A 25,922-nucleotide genomic window follows, 5' to 3' on the forward strand; every position below is an offset into this window, starting at 1 on the left:
CGCCCGTGAGGAGAGCCGCCCAGCGTGGAAAGAAAGAGCAGCCTGCCCAGGAATGGCGCCGCCCACACTTCCCATGCCGCTGACGACAACAGAAGCGGACAAAGAAACAAGAGGCAGCAAACAGACACAGAGAACAGACAACCAGGGGAGGGGGGGAAATTAAATAAATAAATAAATCTTTAAAAAAAAGAAAAAAAGATTAAATCATGTTTGTCAGGAAAAGTTGTATAGGATAGTCTTCTGACAGCTCATTCAACGTGATAGGGCAATTCAATGAATTTGCTATCTGGGTTTTGTTTTTCAGTGCACAACGTTTCCTTGCTTTGAACATTATAATTAGTAAAGCTAGCAAAAGTGATATGATTTTTACATTCGGATTTTAACCTTTCTGTGTGTCACTATGAAAAGATTTTTATAGCAGTCCTATTTAGCTTATAGAGAAAATGGGAAAAAATCCAAATAGTTAACATAAGGGTATTTTTAAGCAGGCCAGCTCTACAAATATCCTGAAATACCCACTGCATGATCTTTTAAAATAAGTAAGCATAATATATCAATACATAAAAATGGCTCTACAACTTCTGTTGAGTGTAAATCACAAAATCGGAAAGTGGAATATATAAAAATGACAACTGTATAAAAACATGTTCATTTCAGATAAAGAATTGGAATTTAACTGGGTAACATGTATTGTACTTTTTTTTTCTGTAAAGGTATGATAAAACATTTAAAAATGCATTTTTATGCTGCAGTGTTAAGAAAATCACATGAATGTATTGACAGTTTGGATGAACTTGGGGACTTTCATAACTCACATACTGGTAATAGGCAGCACAGAAAAATAAAAGAAAGTATGTTAAAGAACCATCCAGAGGGGAAGCGGACTTGGCCCAGTGGATAGGGCGTCCGTCTACCACATGGGAGGTCCGCAGTTCAAACCCGGGGCCTCCTTGACCCGTGTGGAGCTGGCCCATGCGCAGTGCTGATGCACGCAAGGAATGCTGTGCCACACAGGGGTGGCCCCCATGTAGGGGAGCCCCACATGCAAGGAGTGCACCCTGTAAGGAGAGCCGCCCAGCGCAAAATAAAGTGCAGCCTACCCAGAAATGGCGCTGCACACAAGGAGAGCTGACGCAGCAAGATGACACAACAAAAAGAAACACAGATTCCCGTGCTGCTAACAACAGCAGAAGCAGACAAAAAGAACATGCAGCAAATGGATACAGAGAATAGACAACCGGGGTGGATGGGGGAAAGGGAGAGAAATAAATAAAATAAAATCTTAAAAAAAAAACACACAAAAAAATATCCAAGGGTCAGCAACTATGGCCTGTGGCCAAATCCAGCCTGTTACCCATATTTATAAATAAAGTTTTCTTTATTTGCCTATTTGTTTACGCACTGTCTATGGCTGTTTTTGAGGTATAAGGGCAGAATTGAGTAGTTGTCACAGATTCCATATAATCCACAAAACCTAAAATATTTACCATCTGGCTCTTTACAGAAAACATGTTGACATCTGATCTAGATTATTGTTTGGGGGGATATGGTTATAAAATACATTCTCATTCACAGGATTTCCATTTAAATAACACATATAAAGACAACATACAAAACTGCTCCAAATTATTTAGGTCTAAGTCTGCAAATAAGTGACACTGGTCGATTATAGACCCAAGAAGATTTGTGAAAAAATCAAGACACTATTTTTCAAAGTTGAGAAATTTCAGCACATAGGAGTTTATTTCTAGCTAAAAAGTCAGCCCCAAGGGTGCCACAGCTTGCTGAAGAGAGGAGGTGATGAGAGTCAGAGCTGACCCTAGAGTAAACGTGAAGGAATATAATCTAAAGCACTGCCTGGGCTACCTCGGCTGTTCAAGACACCCTTAGGAGCTTTCTGTTTTCAAGACTATCATGCAGGAAGCAGTCTATCCCCTCGGATAAATAAAATCTAGCAGGCCCAACGTGCAGAAACCCATGCTTAGTCCCACATCAGTAAAACCAAAACCCTAAGCTAGTTTCTATTTCCTGTAAGTGCCCAGCTCTCCCAGAAAACAAATTTAAAAACAGCCAATCAGTTATTGCCAGCTAACTTCCTCATTTCTAAGCAACCAGCTGCTCCCCACTTTGCAAGAAGCCCTAAGTAAAATGACCCTGAACAGCCAATCAGAACGCTTCCTCACTTGCTTCTGCATTAGCTCTATATGACTTTCCCCTTTCCACCGCCATGAGGGAGCTCCCTTCTACTTTACAAACAGGATGCTCAATAGAGCCGTGGGATCCTAAATTGTATGAAAAGTTTTTCTTTTACCAGTTTTAGTGATGAGCACAGAATCCAAAGGCAACTGCTGACAGCTCTGGAGACAACGAGAAAGGCAGGTGAAAGTGCAGTAGAACCCTTTGAGTTCTCTGTCCTCGCCATCTGAGGGAGTGACCTCTCAGTGTTTTTATGGCAGCATCAGACTAAAAAAAGAAAAGTTTGATCTACGAATTTCCTGAAGATGTCAGAGTGAGAATGAGTCTTAGGGAAAACGAATAAGCAGTAAGCACAGGAAACTGCACACTCCTAGAGACAACTTCTGCCCATCATCACAGACTTTCTGTTCTTCTGCTGGATTGCCCAACCCCTTCTCACCTACCCACTTCCTTACCTCTTGAAAGATTATTTTCTGTCTTGAGCTGCAGGTAAGTGGCTTGTTCTGAAAAGGATTTATAGTTTGTATCCAGTAATTGCCATTCAGAACCTTCCTGACTCTTCTTGGTCCTAGAAGGACTAGAAAATGGCTCAGTTTGCTTCCAGAACAATTAACTCTGTTTTGAGGTTGTCTCTGGATACAATTACAGTCTTTATGGGAGAAATACTTTAGTCCCTAAAGAAGCAATTTAGTTGTTCTTGGTAGTTTCTAGGGTGAGATAAGAGAGACTGATCTTCTGAGCTCTTCTTTTTCACTGACCCCACCCTCCCTGGTCTCTAGACAGATGCGCGCACACATACATGCAACGTGTGCGTACACACACGTACATGCACATTCCCCCTTCACCTACACCTACATGCACACACGCTACGGTGGATAATGATCCCAGAAAACATGGCAGAAACAGCAAAAAAGGAAGCGTTCTGAAATGTGGCTGAGTGGAGAGCTAGAGCGTCAAGGGGGATTGTTTTAACCCCTTTCTACCCTTTCTGTGCCTCTCCTTTTCTTCTTTTCCTCTTGGGCCAGTTCCTCCCCCAAAGCATCCCCAACCCTGCAGCTAGAGGACTCATACAAATTCTTCTGGGACTGAAGAAAGTTTTCTGATTAGTTTGCACTAAAGTGTTAGAAACTAGGTATGATCCCTTTCAAGGATATTTACAAGTTAAAAAAGGACCAAGGGAGACTGAAATGCTTCGCTAAAGTAAAGGTATTTCTAATAGTTGCATTTTAAACATTGTGGCACCTGGTGGGAAGGGTTTTGGGGGAGAAAGGGCTACTGAGTGTCGCTGGCATCACACTACCCGGAACGTGTCCTCCCTCCCCTCCCTTTCTGTACCCACTTTGCGTAGCGGCTAAGAGCCTCCTCACAAGCCCAAACTGACTTGCGGTCCAGGCACAGCTTCATCCCACCCCCAGCCAGGTACCCTGCAGACTCCACAAACATCTAAATAACAAATGCTCTCCAAGGATGCTCAGACAGGGGCTGGTGGTGAGGTCACAGCTCTGCTTACTTTCTTCTACCCACTCCTCCTCCACTGGCTGAATTGGATCAAAGAGGGCCCATCTCTAAGCAGATATAGCTCAAGAGAGGAGCGAGTGTGAGTGAGAGGGGAGGAGAGAGCTAGAAAGCAGAAGCTTGCTGGAGAGAGGAGGTGATGAAAGTCAGAGCTGGCCCTGGGCCAAACCCTAAAGTGAAGTTTATTTTGGGAGCTCTCAACCTTCTTAAGCCTTGCCATGCTCCCAAGCTGGCAACTCCATTCCAGTGCCATCACGGACCTGCCCTCCTGTGGCCTCATCCCCAAGTCCAGACCTTTTTCATTCTCTGTCTTCAAAGGATACCTGAGCAAACATTCATTTACCTGGCATCTTTTTTCTCTTTTTCAGAGCCTGGCTCTCTTTCTCTGAAAAGTGAATGTGTGCTAAGGTTCTGGTGCATATTAATGAATTAATTAGTTCATTTTCTCCAAAAAACATTTACGTTTTAAAAGGAGCAAAAAAAAAAAACATTAAAATTCCAAAGTTATTCCCCTCCCCTTCAAAAAAAAAAAATAGTAAATTTAGGCCCCTGCCCTCAGCCAGTCTTGCTTGTAAATACCCGTGTCTTCTCGAGGGTGTTTTCCAGGGATGAAAATGACTTAGGTCTAGAGAAACCATAATTCAGAAGCTGAATATTAAATGTATAGATAACATTCGAATTAAAGTTTTCTTTTTAGTAACTGTTAGCTGATATTTTGATTTTCTTTAGCCTGGATCCCTGATCCAGATTCCCTTACATATGCAAGTATATAGGTTAGCTAGAAACAGGAATGGGGAAAAATACAAAGGCAAAGACTCAGTGGATGGTTAAATTTTATGGGAAAGCGTTTCGAAGGCCCCAGTTTGAGGGAATCAACTGTGTCATTTGCTGTTACTTATTACAGATGGATCACTAGGCAAACCCTATGAAGACTGTTTCTTTCTCCTAGTTACCATTATTCTATCATAATTGTTGGGGTTTTTTTTTCCCCCATGAAAAAGAGAAGCCAGTAACTGAGAACATGTTGTGTGAAAGTTTGTTTTTCTCTCATAACAGTAGAAAGAGCTTTCAGATGGTGAACTATGAGTGTCTTCCCTATACCAAACCTCTGCCCTCATCAAAGCTTTTTCGACCTCTTTGGAGGTTAGGAGCTACTAAGGGGAGGAAAAAGAGTTAATTTTACAACATTAAAACAGAACTTTTTTGTTTTTTCCATATGACTTGAAGTTTCTGATTGTTATTCTGCTTTCCCCTCTCTGTTTCAACTAATAGAACTGTCCCGGCACTATGGGATGAGGTCACTATTTACCTTCATTCTATGCAATGTTCAATGGTTGTTCTTTAGGTGCCTGAAGCTTGCATGTTGATAAAGCACCAAGAAGAATTATTATTGTCAATTTGTTTTCAGCCCCAAAGATGATAATAGGACCAGCATGTTCTCCTGCAGAGGAAAAAAGAAAAACTTTAATAAACATCAAAAATCTTTCAAGTACTTGCTAAGCACCTTTGGGAGTCAAACCACCTGCAAAAGGCCATCAGGCCTGCCTCCTTTGAAAGTTGTCAATTGGAAAGGGAATTTGTGAACCTGCTTGTGGAGGTCAGGGAGCTTTGTCATGTAGCTTCTTCATCAAAAGCATCCTGATTCCTCATTAGCACAAACTCTCTTTCTGAAGACATTTCCTTTGATTTAGCCACTCCTACTATTGACCACTTGTTTAAATGTTATAGCCTCTATTCTTTCATCTTTTGCCTAGCAATAAAGGAAATCTTAGTGATTATGTATTTATAGGCACTCTCTAGACTGTTGGATTAATTCATGTATCAATTCAATCAGTCAATATTGGATAAAATCACACTTGTGCCATGCACTGTGATAAGGATACAAAAATTGAATAAGACAGTCCACCACCTTACCCATAGTGAAGTAAGAGAGATAGACACGTGCGATCCAGGGTCATTAGTAAGAAGATGAAGTGTGTAAAAGACATGGTAGATGTCAAGGATGGAGGTGTGAACAATTTGTTTTTATCTGTTTTTGTTTCATTTTGTTTTTTAGTTGGAGGTACAGCAGTGTTGGTTAGGGAAGGCCTTTAGAGCTGAGGCTTCAAAGATGAGCAATTCTACTCCAGAAGCCAAAAGCCCAGGTTCTCCTCAAACCTGGACCAGCCATGCAGACAATAACATTTGAATAACATAGAAAGCTTGGGTAGCTTAGTCTCAAATCCAGTACTGCACTTCTTCCTAGCATCATTAACTTGTCGTACCCATAGCTGAGACTAAGGTGAAGTCACCTAGACTGCAAAATTTAAGGAGGCTCTCATCCCCAGGGTCAGGTAAGTGCCCACTCTGCACAGGAACAACCAGAAAGTGAGTACCTCCTTGAATGTTCATTCTTCCATCATAGTAGTTATGTTCTTCTTCAGTAGCCTGTTTACTGATTTATAGTCTTCAAATTTATCCTCAAATATCCTTTTAGATCTCAAAATGAGGATTCCTTGTAGTAGTTGCCATGATGTACCATCCAGATCTTTCTTCATGGTATTCTCCCAACTGATGGGAATGTTGCTGGCAGACAGCCCTGAGCTATCTGCCTTCTTCAGAATTGCCTGAGCTGAAGAGAGTTGCCTTGCAAGAGTCCGTGCTCCTTTCCTGGGGCAGCCTTCATTCAATGACATTTTTGGAACATTGGAATTGTCCTGCATGACGTTGCAATGATGTATATAGGCCATTATATATTTTGTCATAACTTACAAAATTGCATGGGACAGAGTGTAAACTATAATGTAAACTATAATCCATGGTTAGTAGCAGTGTTTCAATATGTGTTCATCAATTGTAACAAATGTATCACACTAATGAAGGATGTTGTTAATGTGGGAAAGTATGGGAAGGAGAGGGAGTGGGGCATATGGGAATCCCCTGTATTTTTGTGTCACATTTATGTAATCTAAAATTTCTTTAAAATAAATTATTTTTTAAAAATAATAAAGACCATTCCCAGAGGGTTCTTTCCAGAATGTGGATATAATCTAGCAAGCCATTCACTTCATACCAATTTTCAGTGGCTCCCCATGGCTAACATCTGTTCATTCATCCATTCATTCATTCAGTTAGCATTTATTGAATGCCCATGATGAGCCAGACACTGTGATAAGTTCTGGGACACAAAGTTGAACAAAGCAGAGCCTCTACCCTCAAGGAGTTTACAGTCTGGTGAAGAGGAAAAATATTAATCAAATAAATATCAGATAAACTGAAATAACTTCTTTAAGAAGTTTGACAACAGAGAGGTTTATGATATTATAAGCACTTACATTATGTTGGTGCAAAAGTAATTGCAGCTTTGCATTGTTGAAATTTGCTCTTCGATATTGGAATACATTCTTAAAATAAATGTGGTTATGTTACATATCATTTTAATGTGCATTTCTTTATGTTTTTTTGCTAATGACTTATTACTTGCTGTTTACTTTATATTTATTTTAGACTATGGAAATGATGTTAGACAAAAAGCAAATTCAACTGATTTTCTTACTTGAGTTCAAAATTGGTTGTAAGGTAGCAAAGACAACTCACAGCAACAACAACGCATTTGGCCTAGGAACCGCTAACAAAAATACAGTGGTGGTTCAAGAAGTTTTGCAAAGGAAACAAGAGCCTTGAAGGTGAGCATAGTGGTTGGCCATTGGAAGTTAACAGTGACCAATTGAGAGCAGTCACCAAAGGTGATCCTCTTAAACTCCACAAGAAGTTGCCAAAGAACTCAACATTGACCACTATGGTTGTTCGGCATTTGAAGCAAATTGAAAAGCTGAAAAAGCTCAATAACTGGATGCCTCATGAGCTGGCCAAAATTCAAAAAAATCATCGTTTTGAAGTGTCATCTCTTATTCTACACAACAACAATGGAATATTTCTCAATCGGGTTGTGACGTGCAATGAAAAGTGGATTTTATATGACAACCAGCAATGACCAGCTCAGTGGTTGGACTGAGAAGAAGCTCCAAAGCACTTCCCAAAGCCAAACTTGCACCAAAAAAAGGTTATGGTCACTGTTTGGTGGTCTGCTTCCGGTCTGATCCACTACAGCTTTCTGAATCCCAGTGAAACCATTACATCTGAGAAGTATGCTCAGCAGATTGATGAGATGCACCGAAAACTGCAAAGTCTGCAGCCAGCTTTGGTCAACAGAAAGGGCCCAATTCTTTTCCACGACAATGCCTGACCGCATGTCCACAACCTTTGTTTCAAAAGTTGAACAAACTGGGCTATGAAGTTTTGCCTCATCTGCCCTATTCTGACCTCTCACCAACTGACTACCACTTCTTCAAGTATCTCGTCGACTTTTTGCAGGGAAAACTCTTCCCCAACCAGCAGGATGCAGAAAATGCTTTCCAAGAGTTCATTGAATCTCGAAGCACAGATTTTTACACTACAGGAATAGGCAAACTTATTTCTTGTCTGCAAAAATGTGAAGATAGTAATGGTTCCTATTTTGATTAATAGGATGTGTTTGAGCCTAGTTATAATGATTTAAAATTCATGGTTCAAAACCACAATTTCTTTTGCACCAACCTAAAGAGTTTGACCTCATCATGGGCATCAGGAAGGACTTCTCAAGGAAGTGTCTTTCTGGATGAAATTTAAATGCCTTATTTTGGAACAGAAGATGCTTCATACTCTGATCCCAACTCCTTTTATAGCTTCACATTCCATTAGCCCACCCCACCCCATCTACTACAGTCATTTTCACTCTGTGCTTCTGTTTACTAGCCTCACATGCCTCTTTTTATAATGTTCCTCTTGCTATAATTCCCACCCCATCCCACCTTCCCACCTTCTTAATCAAGCTACTCATCCCTTAAAAATCAGCTGTCAAAAGTTCCTCTAGGAAACATTTCCTCATCCCTCAGTATGATTTTGATGTTGCTCAGTGTTGTCTCTGTGATGGTTAAGTTCATGTGTCAACTTGGCCAGATTGTTGTGTCCAATTTAGTCAAGCAAGCATTGGCTTGATTGTTACTGTAAAGATATTTTGTGGATTTAAAGCATTAGTCAGTTGAACATATCTATGGTTGATTTCATGTCCAGTCAACTGAGAAGATTGCCTTCAGCAATGAGAGCGGTCTCATCCAATCAGCTGGAGGCCTTAAAATGAGAAGTGATGATTTCAGCACTAATAAGAAAGAGTTTGCCTCTCTACTTCAGCCAGCTAACTTCTCCTGGGGAATTCATTGAAAACTTTCATCGGAATTCCTAGCTTGCAGCCTGCCCATTTGGATTTGCCCATTCCCTCAGTTGCATGAACCAATTCCTGTAATAAATCTCATAATAGTGACATTAAAATAATGTACATTACATTCTATATATCCTGTCAATTCTGTTCCCCCGGGGAACCCTTATTAATATACCTCTTAACAATACTCACATATTTATGAACTTTAGCAAGACACCTAGTGCTATGTATTAGTCTGTATTGCATGCATGCAAACTTCGATTTATTTTAAGTTTCTTGAGAAATGGGGTCATGTTTATTTGAGTTTATATTCTCCATAGTACCTGGAACATAATAGAAAAAAAAATTATGACTTAGTGAAAAAATAAAATGAATGCATGAATGAAAGGGGTTGCATATTATATTATGGCCCTACATATCCCTTTATAAACTTAATCCCTGAAAATTTAGCACTAAATTAGCTATATATCAAGTATGATAAATACAGAGCCTTTAAGTAAGCAGGCTTCAGGCATCCTGTAAGCTTTTAACTAAGCAATCATGGGGTATTATATTCAATTTAGTCATTTAGATGGTCAAAAACAGATATCTTGCCATTTTCCACTCTATTTGATGATCCTATCCATTTCTGGGTAATGTATCAGCCAGAAGTTAATCCAGGGATTTATTTCAGTAGAATCATGTTAAAAACACTCTATCAGTGCTTTCCTGGAACACAGCCTAATGGGATCTCAGCTGCTACATACCATACATAAAATGCTGTTAATCTCAACTGGAAAAAGAGAAGATAATCTATGCACCGCTTGGTTTTTACTTAGAAAAGGATTGGGGATAAGCAGAAAGGGTTTTCTTGATCAAACTGACAAATAAATGTAAATAAATCACTAAATCTAGATGGATTTCATTCAAAAATTTTGAAGGAATTCAAGTGACATTGTGAAACTATAGCCATTCTCCAAAAATCACTACTACAGCTACTACAGCAGAAAATTGTCAACATGACTCCCAGCTACGAGATGTTTTCCCACAAGGGACTCAAGAATTGATTCATTTCCATATTGTTCAAGGATGTGGAATCACTTATAAATGAAGAATGCTTTGAAGACTTGAGCAAGCATAACCTCCTGGGAGAAAGGCAGCTTGTTTTCTGCTAGGGAAAGCCTTGGCTGACTGATATAATTTTTGGGGGTGTGGGGATGGTGATGGTAAGTTGAAACATCAAAAAAGAATAACGAAAGGATACTTTAAACAAAAAAGTAGCAGCATTTTAATAGTTCTTGATAAATAAAATAAGTGAAGGAGCTTAGGGAAAGTGGAAAATTATACAAGCAATTTTGGGGGGCAGAGTAGGCTCCTTTTTTAGGTCTAATGGTAAATGAGAGTCTCCATGGAGATGTACCTGGAAAATCTACAACTCTACATATCCTTAGGGAGCTCATTGTCTTCCTTTCCAAATTTGCTTCTTGTACTATTATCTTTTCCTCCAATGTAGGAAAAAAGTCACCAAAATTCTCATTTCATCTCCCACAAGAATTAGCTTACAAAAACATAAATCTGATAATGTTGATTCCCTGATTAAACTGTCTAGTAGCTCTTCATAACTTATAGAGGAAAGTGCAAGTGTCTTAGCATGGTGCACAAAGGCCTTCAGCACTTGGCCTCTGCTTCCTCTCCACCCACAGCTCTTACCAGCTTCCCCAGCATTGAAATAGCTCCCTTTTGATAAATGTACCGTGTAGTCTGAGGCTTTTATAGACCCCAAAAAACCCATTCCTGTGGGTGTAAGCCTATTGCAGGTGGGAACTTCTTTTGATTAGGTTGCTTCGGTAGGGCATGACCTAGGGCGGGTCTTAATTCTCTTACTGGAGTTCCTTATAAACAGAATTAATATAGAGAAAGGCACAGAGAAAAAGATGCAGGAGCAGAGAGACAAAGGCACAAGAGCAAGGGGCTGCAATCAAAGGGATTAGAAGGTGAAGCAAGGAACCCCAGAAGAAAAGAGAGAGACCAGCAGATGCCTCGTGTGCCAGTCTCCGGGGAAACAGCACTCCCTGATTATGCCTTGGTTTGGACACTGCCATGGCCTCGGACTTGAATGTCTGCAGTGTAATAAATCCCCATTGTAAAAGCTGGCCCGTTTCTGGTATATTGCTTTTGGCAGCTTTTAGCAAACCAAAACGTGTAGAGTTCTTTATTCACTCCGAGGTTTTGTACATGTAGCTTCCTCTGCCAGGGATGTCCTCCATCCCTTTCTCCTTTGAATGAATTCCTGGTCATCTTTCAAAATTTAGTTCGCAAGTCAGCTCTTCAGTCAAGAGTTCTGGTCTCAGTTTTAGCTCAATTATGCTTTAGCAAAACCCTCTAAACATATCTACTTAGAATTATCACCTGAACACTGGTATAAAACACCATCTAAAATTAAAATATTAATGGAGTATTGAGAGAGAAAAGGGACAGAAATGAGTAGGCCTAATGATCTTTAAAGGTCATATTATCCAGCCAGTGGCATCTTGATTTATTCAGCAAAAGATCGATACTTTCTTATAATCCCAGGAAGAGATGATACAGGAGATAAAGGTGGGGCACCAAAATCCTCTGGAGCCAGAGACTGGGGTTATAAAGATGGAAATATGGAGCAAAATGAATATGCTAACACTGTGTATTTACTTCATATAATAAATGAAAAAAATAATAAATAATTAAAATTTTAAAAAATGAACTAATAAATAAATGAAATTAAAACAATTGAAAATTTTAATATATTTTATCCCGTGTGACCTTCCCCTTTTTAGATCCATAGATAGAGGTTGGGGTGTTTGGGGGGGGGGGCGGTCAGAGAAAATAGGAAAAAATGGTAAAATAAGAAAATATATATGGAACACTAGTCTACCTATATTCCATTTCTATCTACCTTGTTTCATTTAATCTTCAAATGCCTGTGGTGAATAAGATGCTGTGGTTCCTAGTCCCATTTTAGAAAGGAGTAAGTTGAGGCACAGCAATGATAAGACACTTACCCTTATCCCTGTGGTAAGTAATAAGAAGTGGAATAAGAACTTTCATCTAAGAGGGGTTGCAGTGCCTCTTCTTGGTATTGTGATATGCTGGTATTTCAGAGCAGACACCGAATCCCCTTTTGCCCCTTTTACCCAATAAGATATGAGGAGAAGTCTGCTAAAGGGTAGGGGTGGGGCTTAGAGAAAGACTTCAGGCTGTACGTTCACCCCTAGAGCATTTCCTTCCGAAAATATGTTCTTGCAGACCCTGTTAGTTTCAGGTATCATACAATAATGTGCTTCAGGGAAAAGTTTAGTTTAGTCCGGTTTAGTCACTCTACACCAGGAGGAAAATCTGGGTTTAGTCACTCTAAAGAGATAATTAACCACTCCAGGGATTAATTTAAGAATGGGCATGTAACATTGTTCTAGTCAAGGAGACATGAGGAGAGGTCTGCTTGGGTGGGGGAGGGAATGGAAGGAGTGCTTCAGGGAAAGATTTGGTTCTGCTTTTTAAAAAAGGAGCTTGAGGAGAAACTACTGTTTCTGTCTTTAGATTTGCCAACAGCATGTGATGCTTGGAGCTGTGGCAGCTATTTTGGGACCATGAGGAAAGTTAACCTAAAATTAGTCAGCTATCATGTTGAGGAAAGTGTGGTGGAGATATAGAAAGAAACTATATCTTTGATGATGTTGAGCTGCTGAATTAACTAACTTGTAACTGCCTTCAGTCCAGATTTCCCTTATGTGAGATAATACATTTCGTTATATTTAAACCATTTTGTATTCGGCCTTTTGTCTCCTCAGCCTGACATATCCTTACTGATAAAGCTCTATATTCTCACACTTGATGACAGCGGTTTATTTTTCCTGATATAATATATGTGCACATGTTTATGTGCATGTATTTGCTTAGGGGATGATGAAGGAAAGATAAATGTGTCTCTCTTTATCAAGAATTGAGCTATATGTGAGAATCTTTAGGAAGTTAGTGGTTTCAGTGCAGATTTTAAAAGTATAGAGGAAAACTGTAGATGAATTTTGAGTAGCAGAAATTTAAAGCAAGGAAAGGACAAGTACTATGTAGCAGAAAGGAACTATCTTCAGGATGGGAAATTTGTGTGTGTGCTTTCCTTATTCCTCCATATATTTCATTTTCATTGACTGTCCAAAAGACTGAAGAATCTTGAACTAAAGTTATTGCGTGGTTTCTGTCAGGCTCATGCTTAGGACAAAGTTCAAAGGCTGTACACAAAGACCTTCAGATAGTATCTTCTTTCATATTAAAAGTCAACTCTCTTCTCCACTGGGGCAGAAGAATTAAATAGAAAATATCAGACTTGGCGAGTTCCCAGAGTGGATATTTGTTGGTTGTCTCCCCAGCATCCTCCTTATTCTTTTCCCAGCAGTCTCTGATTTCCATTTAAAGATCCACACATTTCCAGGGAGACTCTCTGTTCCAGTTTGGAGCATGTTACCGAGGTTAAGCCAATCAGAATATTAATCCCCTGGGCCAGGGTTACCCAAGTGAATCCAATCAAAATATGTTTCAGAATCATTTTGGGAATCCAGTACAAATACTCTTTTTTTGGCTACTGAGTGGCTCTGAGAGCTTCCGGCAGCCATTTTCAAACAAGCCTTGGAATGAAGTTGATATCAAAAATCGGGTCCTTGATGACGTTGTCGAGATATTGAACTAAACCTTATTTGAAGGCAGCTCCATTTCTGGACTTTTCCATTTAATGATCCAATAAACTTACTTTATTTTTCACCAATTGGAGTTTGCTTTTGTTTTGTTTTTTGTTTTTTGTCTGTTTTTTGTCTTGTCATTTACAACCCAAAGCATCCCTAAGTGATATAGTCTGTTGAAGTCACCCAGGGCTTTCCTCTTGTTTCACGAATGAGAAAATAAGGCCCAAAGAGGAGAACTGACTTGTCTAAGGTTAAATAGTTCATAGCGGTAGATTTGATACTGACTCCTGTTCTGTGCTTTTCTCATCAACTTCTCAACTAGATAGTTCGATAGAAGTTATTTTCTAGCTGCATTAGGATGCCAGGAAGCTTTTCACTTACAAAACTAGTGAAAAATCTACTCCTTTCTGTGGCTACTGGGACTCTTTGATATGAAGCATTAAGCAATTTGGGGATTTATGGAATGAAATTATACGGGGCCATTCTGTTTTCTAACCTCTTATTAAGCCTATATATTATTTGTGTTACTAAATGTCTCTCTTTCTGGGCTGGACACAAGGAATGCAGCAAGTATGTATTTCCATAGCAACCAGTAGCCATGAAGAAATACTTTGCTGAAACAAGGCATTTAAGAGTAGATAGAGAGCCTAAATCCGATTTCTCCACAACTGTGTGTTTTCCTTACTTGCACACAAGTGTGTATATATGTAAATGGTATGTACACAAAAATATAATTTTCGGCAGCTCAGTAGCTAATCCAACCTTACTTGTCTTTTTTTTTTTTCTTTTTCATTTAGACAACTCTTCTCATTCTCATTCCCCTCCCCCACCCCCACTCTCTCCATCTCTCTTGCATCCTCTCTTTCATGGCCTACAAAGTAGAAATGACCTTTTTAAGTCCCCCCTCTTGAGACATGTCACCATTATTTGGAAAGGGAAAATCCTCTCTCTGTTTCAAATAAGCATGTACCCTGTATAGTGGCTGCTATGGAAATATTCAAAGAAAATAACCTGAAAAGATAAAGTGAAGAATGTTTTCTCCAAACCAGGTGAATAAAAATGAGATGAGTTACCTTGTGAAGCAATGTGTGAGAAAGCCTAGTTTTCTAACATTTTCTCACCATGACAAAAACAGCTGTAGACTGTCGCCCTACTTCTCAAAGCCCCAAGAGTAGTCCATGGCCCTGCCCCCTGCCACAACAAGGCACTTCTCACCCTACCCCCAAGTACCTTCTCTTCCCAGTCTTGTTCTCAGAAAAATAATAAGCTTCCCCATCTTCCCAAAATATTTAATTAACTATCCATCCTTTTTTTTCATTAACTCATTTATTCAAGAATTTTGGTTGAGCCCCTGCTCTGTGCTAGGCACTGTAATAGGCTCTGGAGAGGCAATGGTGAATAGGATAATGATGGGAAGACCACACATTAAATTCCTGATAATGGCTGCCCGTGCAAAGACAGAAGAAAGGAAATGGGACTTGTGGCATTAACAAACAGTAACATTTTACATCTTGAAATAATAGATCTGGAGTGAATGCAAAAAAAATGTTAATAGATTAAAAATCTTGGTTGTTTGTTATGGGGGTGATTATTACATTATTCTACATAAACAGAACTGTTTATGAAAATAAATAAAAATGTTCCTGAGATGTTAAATTAAGGTGAAGAATGAAACATGTCCACTTTAGAAATATGGAGGCTTTAGAGCCCCTGACAAAAGCTGCACCTGGGTATCACAAGTGTGCTGAAGAGTGAGGGGAGGGGAGAAAAGGAGAACCATGAGCCTGGGACATTCTTTCAGATATTTGACAGTAAAAGGGAAGAGAGAGATAGACTGGAAGAGAGATGCAGTCTTAGTCCTGTGCTTTTTATTGGGAAAGGCTTGTGCATGGTTTGGGTCTTTAGTGGATCCCAGAAAATCCTGTTCTTAAAGGGAACCCATTGTAGATGGACTCTTTTGATTAGGTTCATTTAAGGGACCTTTGATTAGATCATGTTTGATTAGGTCACTTCAGTTAAGGGTCTTTGATTAGATTGCTGGACCCAGGGTGGCTCTTAAGCCTTTACTGGATTCCTATAAAATGGAGGAGAGAGGAGAGGAAAAGGCGCCATTTTGCCCTGCCATGTGAGAGAGGACTCCAAGTTGCCTGCACAGGCAGAAAGTCAGAGAAACCCTGAGAGGCTGAGAGAGAGGCCAGAGACTGGAATTAGTGGAGCAGCCTAAAGCTGACCAAACAAGGCCTGAAAGGGAGTAGGGATAGGCGAGCCATATGCCTGATCACCCACAGCTGAGCTCAGGGAGAGGGGAGCCCTAGGAGAAGGCAGAGACTGGTTGCCATTTTGCCTTGCCACATGGCAGGAATCCAGGATTGCCAGCAGCTGCCCTTTGGTAAGACAACATCTTTTGGTACCAAAACATCTGATAATGCCTTGATTTGGATGTTTTCATAATCTCAGAACTGTAAGTTCTTACCCTAATAAATTCCCATTATAAAAGCCAACCAAATTCTGGTATTTTCTATTGACAGCCTTTAGCAAACTAAGACACATGTTCAAATGCCAATGAATGAATCCCATTGAGAAAGACTGGATATGCAAAGAGAGAAGGGGAAATTGTTCATTAGGAGATGAAGTGGAAGAGGCCAGAGCACAGCTGGAGGGACCAGAGTTAGTTAGGAGGATTCGCTTCTCTGTTTCTATAGAAGGAAAGAAAGTATGGGTAGGTGCTGAGGTAGGTAAGTTTGTAGTCTTGGTGGTTGAAAATTGAGGATGTTCTTTTTGCAGCTTCTTAAGGCATATATATAAAACCTTTATAGAGGTCAGAGATCATCATGGTGGTTGAGTTAATTTGTTCCTCACTGTTAAACTGACAGTAAAATGCTGTCTCAATACAGAAGTCCAGTTGTTCTTGAATTCTGTCCACCCAGGAACTAGAGTTACGGCTGCATTCTACCTTCTCATTGCTTCTAGAATCCAAACACTATTTTCATCTCTATAGCCACTGCCTTGTTTCAGGACATCTTTATTTCTTGTGTAGATTATTTCAACAACTTCCTGACTCACTGAAATAAGAACTCCCTTGCTAAAACATAACTCTATTAATAAAATTCTCCTGGTTAACACCCCTCCATAGCTTTCCACTTACTTTGGGCTGAAACTCTTACAAACTACCTACAAGATGCTTCGTAATCTGGACCCAGTCTGACTCTCATCATTCCTCATTGCATACTCTCTCTCTAAGTCACACCAGAATGCTTACAGTTCCCCAGATTTACCCATGCCCTCGGTATTAGTCAGCCAAAGGGGTGCTGATTGAAAATACCAGAAACTTGTTGGTTTTTATAAAGGATGTTTATGTGGAGTAGGAGCTTACAGATACCAGGCCATAAAGCATAAGTTACTTCCCTCACCAAAGTCTATTTTCACATGTTGGGGAAAGATGGCTGCCAACGTCTGCCAGGGTTCAGGCTTCCTGGGTTCCTATGTTCCTGGGGCTTACTTTTCTCTGGGCTCAAGGTTCCTTCCTTCCTCGTAATGGCTTCTCTTTCCTCTGGGTGCTGACTTCCCGGGTCTTCAGCATCAAACTCTTAACATCAGAAATCCCCAACTCTGTTCTTTGCAGTGCCTTTTATCTGTGAGTCCTCACCCACCAAGGGGTGGGGACGCAATGCCTTAATCATAACTCAATCATGCCCAGGTACAGATCAGATTACAAGCATAATCCAAGATTTCTTTTTGGAATTCATCAATAATATTAAAGTGCTACACCCTCTCTTGTCTGTGGGCTTTTGTGCTTGCTGTTCCCTCTGTCCAGTTCACTTTCTGCCACTTCCTAACCTTCCTGCTATTTATTCTCCAGGCCACCTCTTAGATGTTGTTCTTCCAGAAACCTCTACTGATCCCCTGGACTGGGTGGTTGCTTTTGAAAATGGCACCAAAACCATCCTGTGCATACTCTGTCATACATTCATTTATCTCTATCTTATTCTAACATATATATATTTGACACAAGGTCTATATCGTGTTTACAACTGACTCACTAACATTTTGCCTAGTACCTAGCTTACAATACATATTTAATGAATTAGTTTTCACCTGAATGTATGAACGAACTTTACAGAAAAGAAAATTGTTACTCAGGATGATCAAAGTCCTTACCTGAAGTCTCTCGACAAATAAACAAATGCAAAACCGAGACTTGAGCTCTCATCTCTTCTCTTTTCTCCTCCATTCCTTTCACTTCCTTCCTCTCCTTTCCCCTCTTCAACTTTTCCCTGCAGGTAGTCTCTGGACTATTTCACCCACATGGCTTACCAGCCATGTGGCTTACACACAAGGTATTTTCAACCCACACTTTTCTACAGAGCTCCAAAGTTACATCCAATGACCTAGTCAACATTTCCTTTTAGAGAGCTTATGGACATTTAAACTTAACACCATCTGACTAACTTAGTAACACCATCTGACTAATTTAGCCTTTGTGTTCAAAGCTTCAAAAGAAAGAAAGCCTGATTTGTCAGACATGGATCATTTGACCATTCTTGTTTCCAAACAATGCGTCATGTGCTAGGTAGAGATGAGCACAGAATGATGAGAATACAGAGAGAAAGGATCTAAATTTCCTGGGTGTGTGTGTGTATGTCAAATAAGACCTTCCAAAGAAAGTTATATGAAGGGAGAATATTTATAAGGAGACTCTCAACTTTATTCCTTCTTCTTTGGTTCCTGGAAGTTGAATGGTAAGCTAAGAGCACCATCCCATCCTTGGTGGAATATATCCCCAACTTTCAATATATAATAAACATCTGACATTCCAATTTAGACTCCTTCACAAGAGCTGGAGGATCATCATCCTATACTGGCTTCAGCTCAGCCCTTCTGCTTTAAGTCCTGACTCCAGAACCCTGTGGGATAATAAAATACAGATCATAGCTTGAAAATAGAGTGTGCATCTGGTGTGGATTGTTGTTTTGGTTTAATTAGGACTTGCTGTTTCCTGAAGTCCTATAATCTCATTTGATGAATTGTGTTGGTTACTCACACTGCAGGCTTTGAACATGTGGCATTTCTCGGGGAAAGTGACTCCCCCTTTCCTCTTTGAAAATTGTCTTTTAGTGCATAAAGAAAAAGCCAATGTGTTTGGATTCTTTCCTTCTCTTTTTTTTTGGCTGTCCAAATACAAATGCTGTGATAGATACTTGCTTCTCTAAAGGAAGAAAGTCCTGACTCTAGCAGGAATTCAACTCATTCAATTCAGCATTCTAATGTGAACCTACTGTGTGCAAGTCACAGTGGGAGTAATAGAGATGAGTAAAACAATCTTTTCTCACCCAGGGTTTCACAAATCAATTCAGGAGACAGACCCACTGACAAGTAACTAAAATATAAGGCAGGCCATGATAAGAGCTATAATGAAGACAATTAGCCCTTTCATTTGTTTGTTCCCTGTTCAGTTTACAAAGTATTTCCATATTTGATCCTCACAATGCCCCATAAGGTAAGTATTATTATCCTCATTACAGAGTTATAGATAACCCAGGCTCAGAGAGGTTAGATGTCTTGTCCATGTTCCCATAGCTAATAATTGACATACAGGTCTTTCAAACCCAGTCCAGTACAATGGAAGGACCAGGTAAGAAGAGAATAACTTAAGTTTAACCAATAAGAGAAAACCTCATGGAAGACGTGTGAGATGGGAAGGAATTCCAGAGTGGGAAAAAAAAATCTATGAGTAAAGAAATCTTTGGAGGCAAGATGTAACTGGAAGTAGCTATGACCTCATGGTGGATACCATAAAAATAAATGCAGCAAATAGAAATTGAGCATGATAGTAAGAACTCATGTGATTCTAAAGAACACTGTTCTTGTTCTCTAGAGTTATATAATTTGAGAAAAAAACATAAACAGAACACACTGGGGACTTATATAAGAGAGCATCTAAATAGTAACCCTACTGTGAGGTATGCACAAATGCTCTAGGAGACTTTCATTTTTATATATTTACGTTTTTACTTTATTTATTGCTTGATTGCATAATATTTTAGGGAGATATCAGAAATTGAGTTGGGCCTTAACAATGAGAAAATATTTTAAAATCTTTAGTGAGCCTCTGTTCAGACTGAGTGCTCTCAGTGTGGGTGTAGGCCAATTGGTGTTGCCTAGCAATGCTTATTGGCCTAGAAGAAGGATTGAGGCACTTAAGGAAAATGAAGCACATTCTCTGTATGAGGAGAGCTGAACTGGGCTGACTCATCCCACCATGAAACAACCTACCCCAAAGACTCTTAGAAGAAGAAGGGAAGGAGAAACCAGAAGAAGTTTGTGTCTCTTGAGCCAAGGCAGTCAGAAGCTCAACTGGATACTGATTGAGTTTACTTTTTTCTAGTAGGATGAAAGCACTTGTAGAAACAGGATTTCACTTAATTGTTGCATCAAGGTTTTGAAATAGATCAATCAGGTATCATAAATGCTTTTTGAGGGTAGTAAAGCTCTCAAAAAAATTAAATAACTTACTCAAAGCCACATTATTAGCTACTGCAGAGGCAGAATTCAAACCCAGGCATATCTGCTCTCACTCCATGTCAACCAGGTATTAACAGAGTAACCATTTCATATTGACTTGTGTCATAGCTCTTTAATTTAATGGTGTGGCAGAGGTGTAATGTACAAATTCACAAAGTTTAGGAAAATGACAAAGATTGCTGTGATCAAAGTTGGGAGACTATTTTTGTATGTGTTTGTGTGTGTGTACGTGCATGTCTTTAAGTAACACAGTTTAAAGAGAAAGCAGGTTGATTCCTATTTTAATGAGGAAGTCACGTCACCACATCTTCTTAGGGTGGTATACAGTGGTCAGATCGGAAGCTTGAAAGCTGGGTGAACATCATAAATTGTTCAGTTTGTGCACTCTCCTGCAAACGGAGTGGCTAGCAGGCCCCTCTAAAAGTGGGGACAGAAATGGTTCACACAGCTTTCTGGTGATGCCTATCATTTCTTCCTTCTTGGAGAACCCACTTATTCATTGCCCTACTTGACCCACCTTACCAGACCGCTAATTTGAACAAAGGCATAATGACAGAAAATGAAGCAATCAAATCCACTCTCTAATGAGAATTTGAGACACAGAAATTAAATCAGATAATTTCCAGACTGGTATTCAGATGGGATGCACTAATAGAGTCAAAAGGGCCTTAAGTTACTGAGCTACTTCTATATTAGTAGATACAACCCAGGCTCCCTGAGTGACACTTGCTGCTCTGACTCCCTGGCTTCAGACTTCAGGATTCCAGACCTCTCCAGGATCTAACAAATTAAAGATTTAAAATCTGGTCCCATAGAGTAGGGCCTTCAAGATTGGTGTGTGCCTGTGCACAGGTCATTTAATATTTTGAATATTATCCCTGGTCATATGATGTTTAGTATGAGACACCAATGAGACTGTCAAAGAGATGCTGAATGTGAAAGTGGATAGAAAACTCTGTAGCTCCAAAGAGAATTCTGGGCTGGGAATGCAAATTTTGGAATCATTAGCGAAAATAGAATCTTTAAATTCCAAAAAAAGGATAAGTTCTACTAGGAGGAAAATGTAGAGAGAGCAGAGGGGAGGGGACAGGAGGGGAGGGGAAGGAAGAAGGACTAGTGATGCTCCAATATTTGTAGTTTATTCTATGGCGGAAAAGACAATAAAGAATATGGAGGTGAAGTCAGCAAAAAAGAAGGAAAAGCAGATGAGGCATCATCATAGAAACTAAGAGAAGAAAGCCACCTTGGGCATGGTCAGCTAAGAGGTTGCTTAAGATGAGGCCGGAGTAGTGGCCATTGAATTGAGTGATAAGGGGGTTGCTATAGATGTCATGAAGGGCATTTTCAGGAGAATGGAGAGGGTAGAAGCCCAAATGGATTGTGTGGACAAGTTGATAAAGTGTGAACTGGATATGAAGCAATTTATCTGAGGAATCTTACTGTAAAAAGAAGCAGAGAAATGGAGCAGTACCCAGAGAGAGATATATTTAGTTAAAATGAGAGCTGATAAGAGCATATCTATGTTCTGATGGGAATAATCAAGTAGAGAACATCATCTATAAGAGGTGGGAAACCTAAAGGGCAAAGTTCTGAAGAAAGTCAAAGAGAGGGGATCCATTGCCCAAGTGGAAGAAAGAAGAGACATTTCCTCTATCAGAGAGGAGGCAACAAGCAGACAAAGGGGAGGTACAAGTACCTCTTTGTGGCACTTACAGTTTCTGCCATTAGCAGGGGTTGTTGTTGTTGTTTTTGTGCCTTTTGATCTGCCACCACGTTAACTTTTTTTAATACCTTTATTGAGATATACTTGACATGCAAAAAACTATACATATTTAAAGTGTACAACTTAATAAATTTTGACTTTGCTTGGAAATCTCCACAGTCAATACACTGAACATAACCATCACCTACCTGAATTCTTGTGTTACTTTGTTATTCCTGCCTCCAAACCCTCCCCACACCTTACACTAGCTAGGCAGACATTGAGCTGCTTACTGTCACCACTAATTAGTTTGCATTTTTTAGACTTTATATAAATGAAATCAAACCACATGTACTATTTCTTGTTTTTTTTTTTCACTTAGCATAATTATTTTGTGTTGTATTAATAAGCCATTCCCTTTTATTACTGAATAGCATCCCCTTTGTATGGCTATACCACAATTTGTTTATCCATGCACTTACTGAAAGACATTTAGATTGTTTCCAATTTGGGGCTATTACAAATAAAGCTGTTATGAACATCCATGAACAAGTCTTTGTGGGGCTATATGCTTTTATTTCTTTTTGAAAGTTACCTGAGAATGAAATGATAGGTACCTGAGGGTGAAATGATTGGGACATATGGTAGGTATACATTGAACTTTTTATGAAACTACTAATTTTTTCCCCAAAGTGATTGTACATTTTATGCTTCTAACAGCAGTGTGTGAATTCCAGATCTCCCATGTCCTTGTCAATAACATAATATGGAGTTTAGAAAAAAAAATTATAGCCATTCTAATAAGTTTGCAGTGGTATCTCATTGCAATTCCAAATTGCCAATGATGTCGAGGATGCTTATTTGCCATCCATATATCTTTTTTGATGAATTTTTATTCAAATCTTTCACCACTTAATTTTTGTTTTTTTTCCTCATTATTGAATTTTGAGAATTCTTTATATGTTCTGAAAACAAAACCATTATGAGATATTTTATCTGTGAAATTTATCTCAATTGTGGCTTGTCTTTTCTTTTTCTAAACAGTATCTTTCACAGAATAAAAGTTTTCCATTTTTATGAATTCTAAATTATCAATTGTTTTTTATATGAATTGTGCTTCTGGTGCCATATCTAAGAAATCTTTGTCTAACCCAAGGTCACAAAGATTTTCTCTCTTTTCACTTATAAAAGATTTATAATTTTGGGTTTTACACTTACATCTACAATCCACCTTGAGTTAATTTTGTATATACTATGAGATGTGGATCTAGTTCAGTTTTTTCCATAAGGATATGCAATTATTCCAGCACAACTTATAGAAAATACAGCATTTTATCCATTGAATTATCTTTGCACTTTTATCAAAAATCAATTGATCATATGTATGTGGGTTTATTTCTGGACCCTCTATTTCATTGATTTATTTGTCTCTCTTGTCATCAATTCTACATTGTCTTTATTACCGTAGTTTTATAATAAGTCTTGAATTCAGATAGTATTGAGACCCCAGGTATGTCCATCTTTTTAAAAGTTGTATTGGCTATTCTAGGTCCTTTGATCTTTCATACAAATTTTAGAATTGGCTTGAAAATTTCTGCAAAAACACCTACTTGAGCTTAAATGAAATCCTATGGAAGCCATATGTTAATTTGGATATAATCGACTTTTTAAATTTTTATTTTGAAATAATTACAGATTCACAGAAATTGCAGTGAGGTTCATGAATCCATCAGTCAGTGTACCCCAGAATTTAAATAATTATGTTCAATATTAAAACCAGGGATTTGACATTGATACAATGTGTATGTGTGTGTGCAGTTCCTTGTCTTTTTAATCATACTTGTAGGTTGGTATAACCACCACCACAATAGAGATGGTATATTTCATCATCACAAAATCACCCTTGTGTTACTCCTTTATAGTCAAACCCATCTTCTTCCCCCACCATCCCTAGCCTCTGGCAACCACTAACCAATTTTGCTTCTCTATAATTTTGTCATGTAAAAAATGCTATATAGATGGACTAATACAATACATTGACATTTTGAGACTGGCTTTTTACACTCAGCATAGTAACCTCAAGATCCATCCAGATTCTATGTATCAGTATTCCATGGTATGGACGTGTCATAATTTGTTTAATCATTCACCTGTTGAGGGACATTTTTTTTCCTTTGGTTAACTGTACTAAAAAATGGTATGTTTACATAATATGAGAAAATTATGCAATTACATTAAAAACACAAAACCTGTTTGCCTACCATGTAAAACATTGCCATTGTTTTTAATTTTATTTCTTTTTTCTTATGCTATTGAAATATTTAAGTATCCATTAAACAGTTATAAATCTTCAGGATCTCACAAAGTAGCATGTGAAAATTTTACCAAAGAATCAAAACAGAGCTCCAGAATATCTTTTAAAATGTAGTTTTTTCTATATAGTATTTCCTATAATGTGGCTACTATGGTAGATGAATCCATCTTTTTATCAAATTTATTGAAGCATTCATAAACCATACAATTCATCTACAGTGCGTAATCATTGGCATTTTATATAATCACAGAGTTAGGCATTCATCACTTAACTCAATATTAGAGCATTTCCATTACTCCACAAAGAAAGAGAAAAGAAGAACAAAATAACAATAAAAAAACAAAAACACACAAAAAGAAAAAAATACTCTACCCCTTAGTAGTCGTTCGCCGTGCCCTATGCAATCTTTCTAGCCTTCTCCTGCCATAAGTAAATGCTAATCTATTTCCGTCTCTATAATTGATTTGTATTTACATTTAGTAGAGACGGAGTCAAACAATATGTAGTATTTTTTATCTAGTTTCTTTCATTTAGCATATTTCCTTTTTTATCATTGATGAAAAGTTATTGATGTATTACTTTGCACTACTGTCCATAGTATACTTTGGTTGCATTTTTGCCTGAATATTCTGTGGCAGTTTGAGAATATTTATGAATTCCCCGCAAGAGAAAGATTATGTTTGTATACTAATCTATTCTTCTGATAGTCTTTGCTTGTATTGAGTTCAGTTGAGGGGACTTAGATTAGATTACTTGATAAGGTTGCTTTAAGGGTTTTGTATGCACTGTATTAGTGAGGCTTGACTCAGGATGAGTTTAAGCACAAAGCCCCCAGGGGATTGGGCCCACAGAGCAGCTCAAGAGACCAGCCCTGCTATAGGCCTGATCTCTTAACAACTAAACTTGGGAAGAAAAAGAAACAGCCGAGACTGAAATAGGAGGCCCAGAAAGAGACAAGCCCTATGCCTGGTGGCTCACAGCTGAGCTCCAAGAGACAGCAGATTCTGATGGGGAAGACAGAGACCTCCACAGAGGTTGGCTGCCATTTGCTTCACCATGTGGCGATAAAGCCAGGATCAGCAGTAGCTGACTTTGGTGAGAAAGCATGTCTACGGTGCCTTGAGTTGGACTTTTCATAGCCTTGGAAATGTGAGCGTTTACCCCAAATAAATACCCTTGATAAAAGTCAACCCATTTCTGGTACTTTGCACTGGCAGCCCTTTGGCACACTAAAACAATCTTCCTGATATTAACATCTTGAAACATTAATGTGCATTTGTTCTCTTTCAGAGGAAAACATTCTTATATATACACTATTAATCATACTCATTTTTCACAAGAGGGTTCACTGTGTTATACAGTCCCATGTTATATTTTTTAACTTTGCTTCACATGATATACATGACCATAGACCTTTCCTTTCAACCACTAACATACCCATATATTAGCAATGCTAATTACAAACCCTATGTTTTCACCATTTCTATTCATTTTGTTGCGGGACATTGGTAATTTTTAGTTTTTGGGTATTGCAAACAAAGCTGCTATGAACAATCGTGTATCAGTTTTTGTGCAAACATAAATTTTGATTTCTCTGAGATAAATGGCCAGGAGGTCAGTTGCTGGTTTGTATGGTAAGTGTAGGTTTACTTTCCTAAGAAACTGCCAAACTATTTTCCAGAGTTTCTGTACCAGTTTACATTCTTACCAGTGTGTGTGAGAGATCTAGTTTCTCTAAATCCTCACCAC

The 25,922-nt window shown here is 38.8% G+C and overlaps 1 protein-coding gene and 1 pseudogene across 1 annotated transcript in view; both read right to left on the reverse strand.

Annotated features, from left to right (window-relative positions):
- LOC101423327 (sororin pseudogene) overlaps positions 1-3,600 on the reverse strand; it is a 32,661-nt pseudogene extending 29,061 nt beyond the window's left edge.
- Positions 1-5,152, reverse strand: part of DPT (dermatopontin) — a 77,045-nt gene extending 71,893 nt beyond the window's left edge. Inside the window, exon 1 of the mRNA XM_058310086.2 lies at positions 5,021-5,152. The gene's annotated coding sequence lies outside the window, so the exon portion shown is untranslated. The remainder of the gene's footprint in view (positions 1-5,020) is intronic.
- Positions 5,153-25,922: the final 20,770 nt, after the last annotated feature.

Source organism: Dasypus novemcinctus, chromosome 13 (assembly GCF_030445035.2).
Source record: "Dasypus novemcinctus isolate mDasNov1 chromosome 13, mDasNov1.1.hap2, whole genome shotgun sequence".
NCBI classification, from domain to species: Eukaryota; Metazoa; Chordata; class Mammalia; order Cingulata; family Dasypodidae; genus Dasypus; species Dasypus novemcinctus.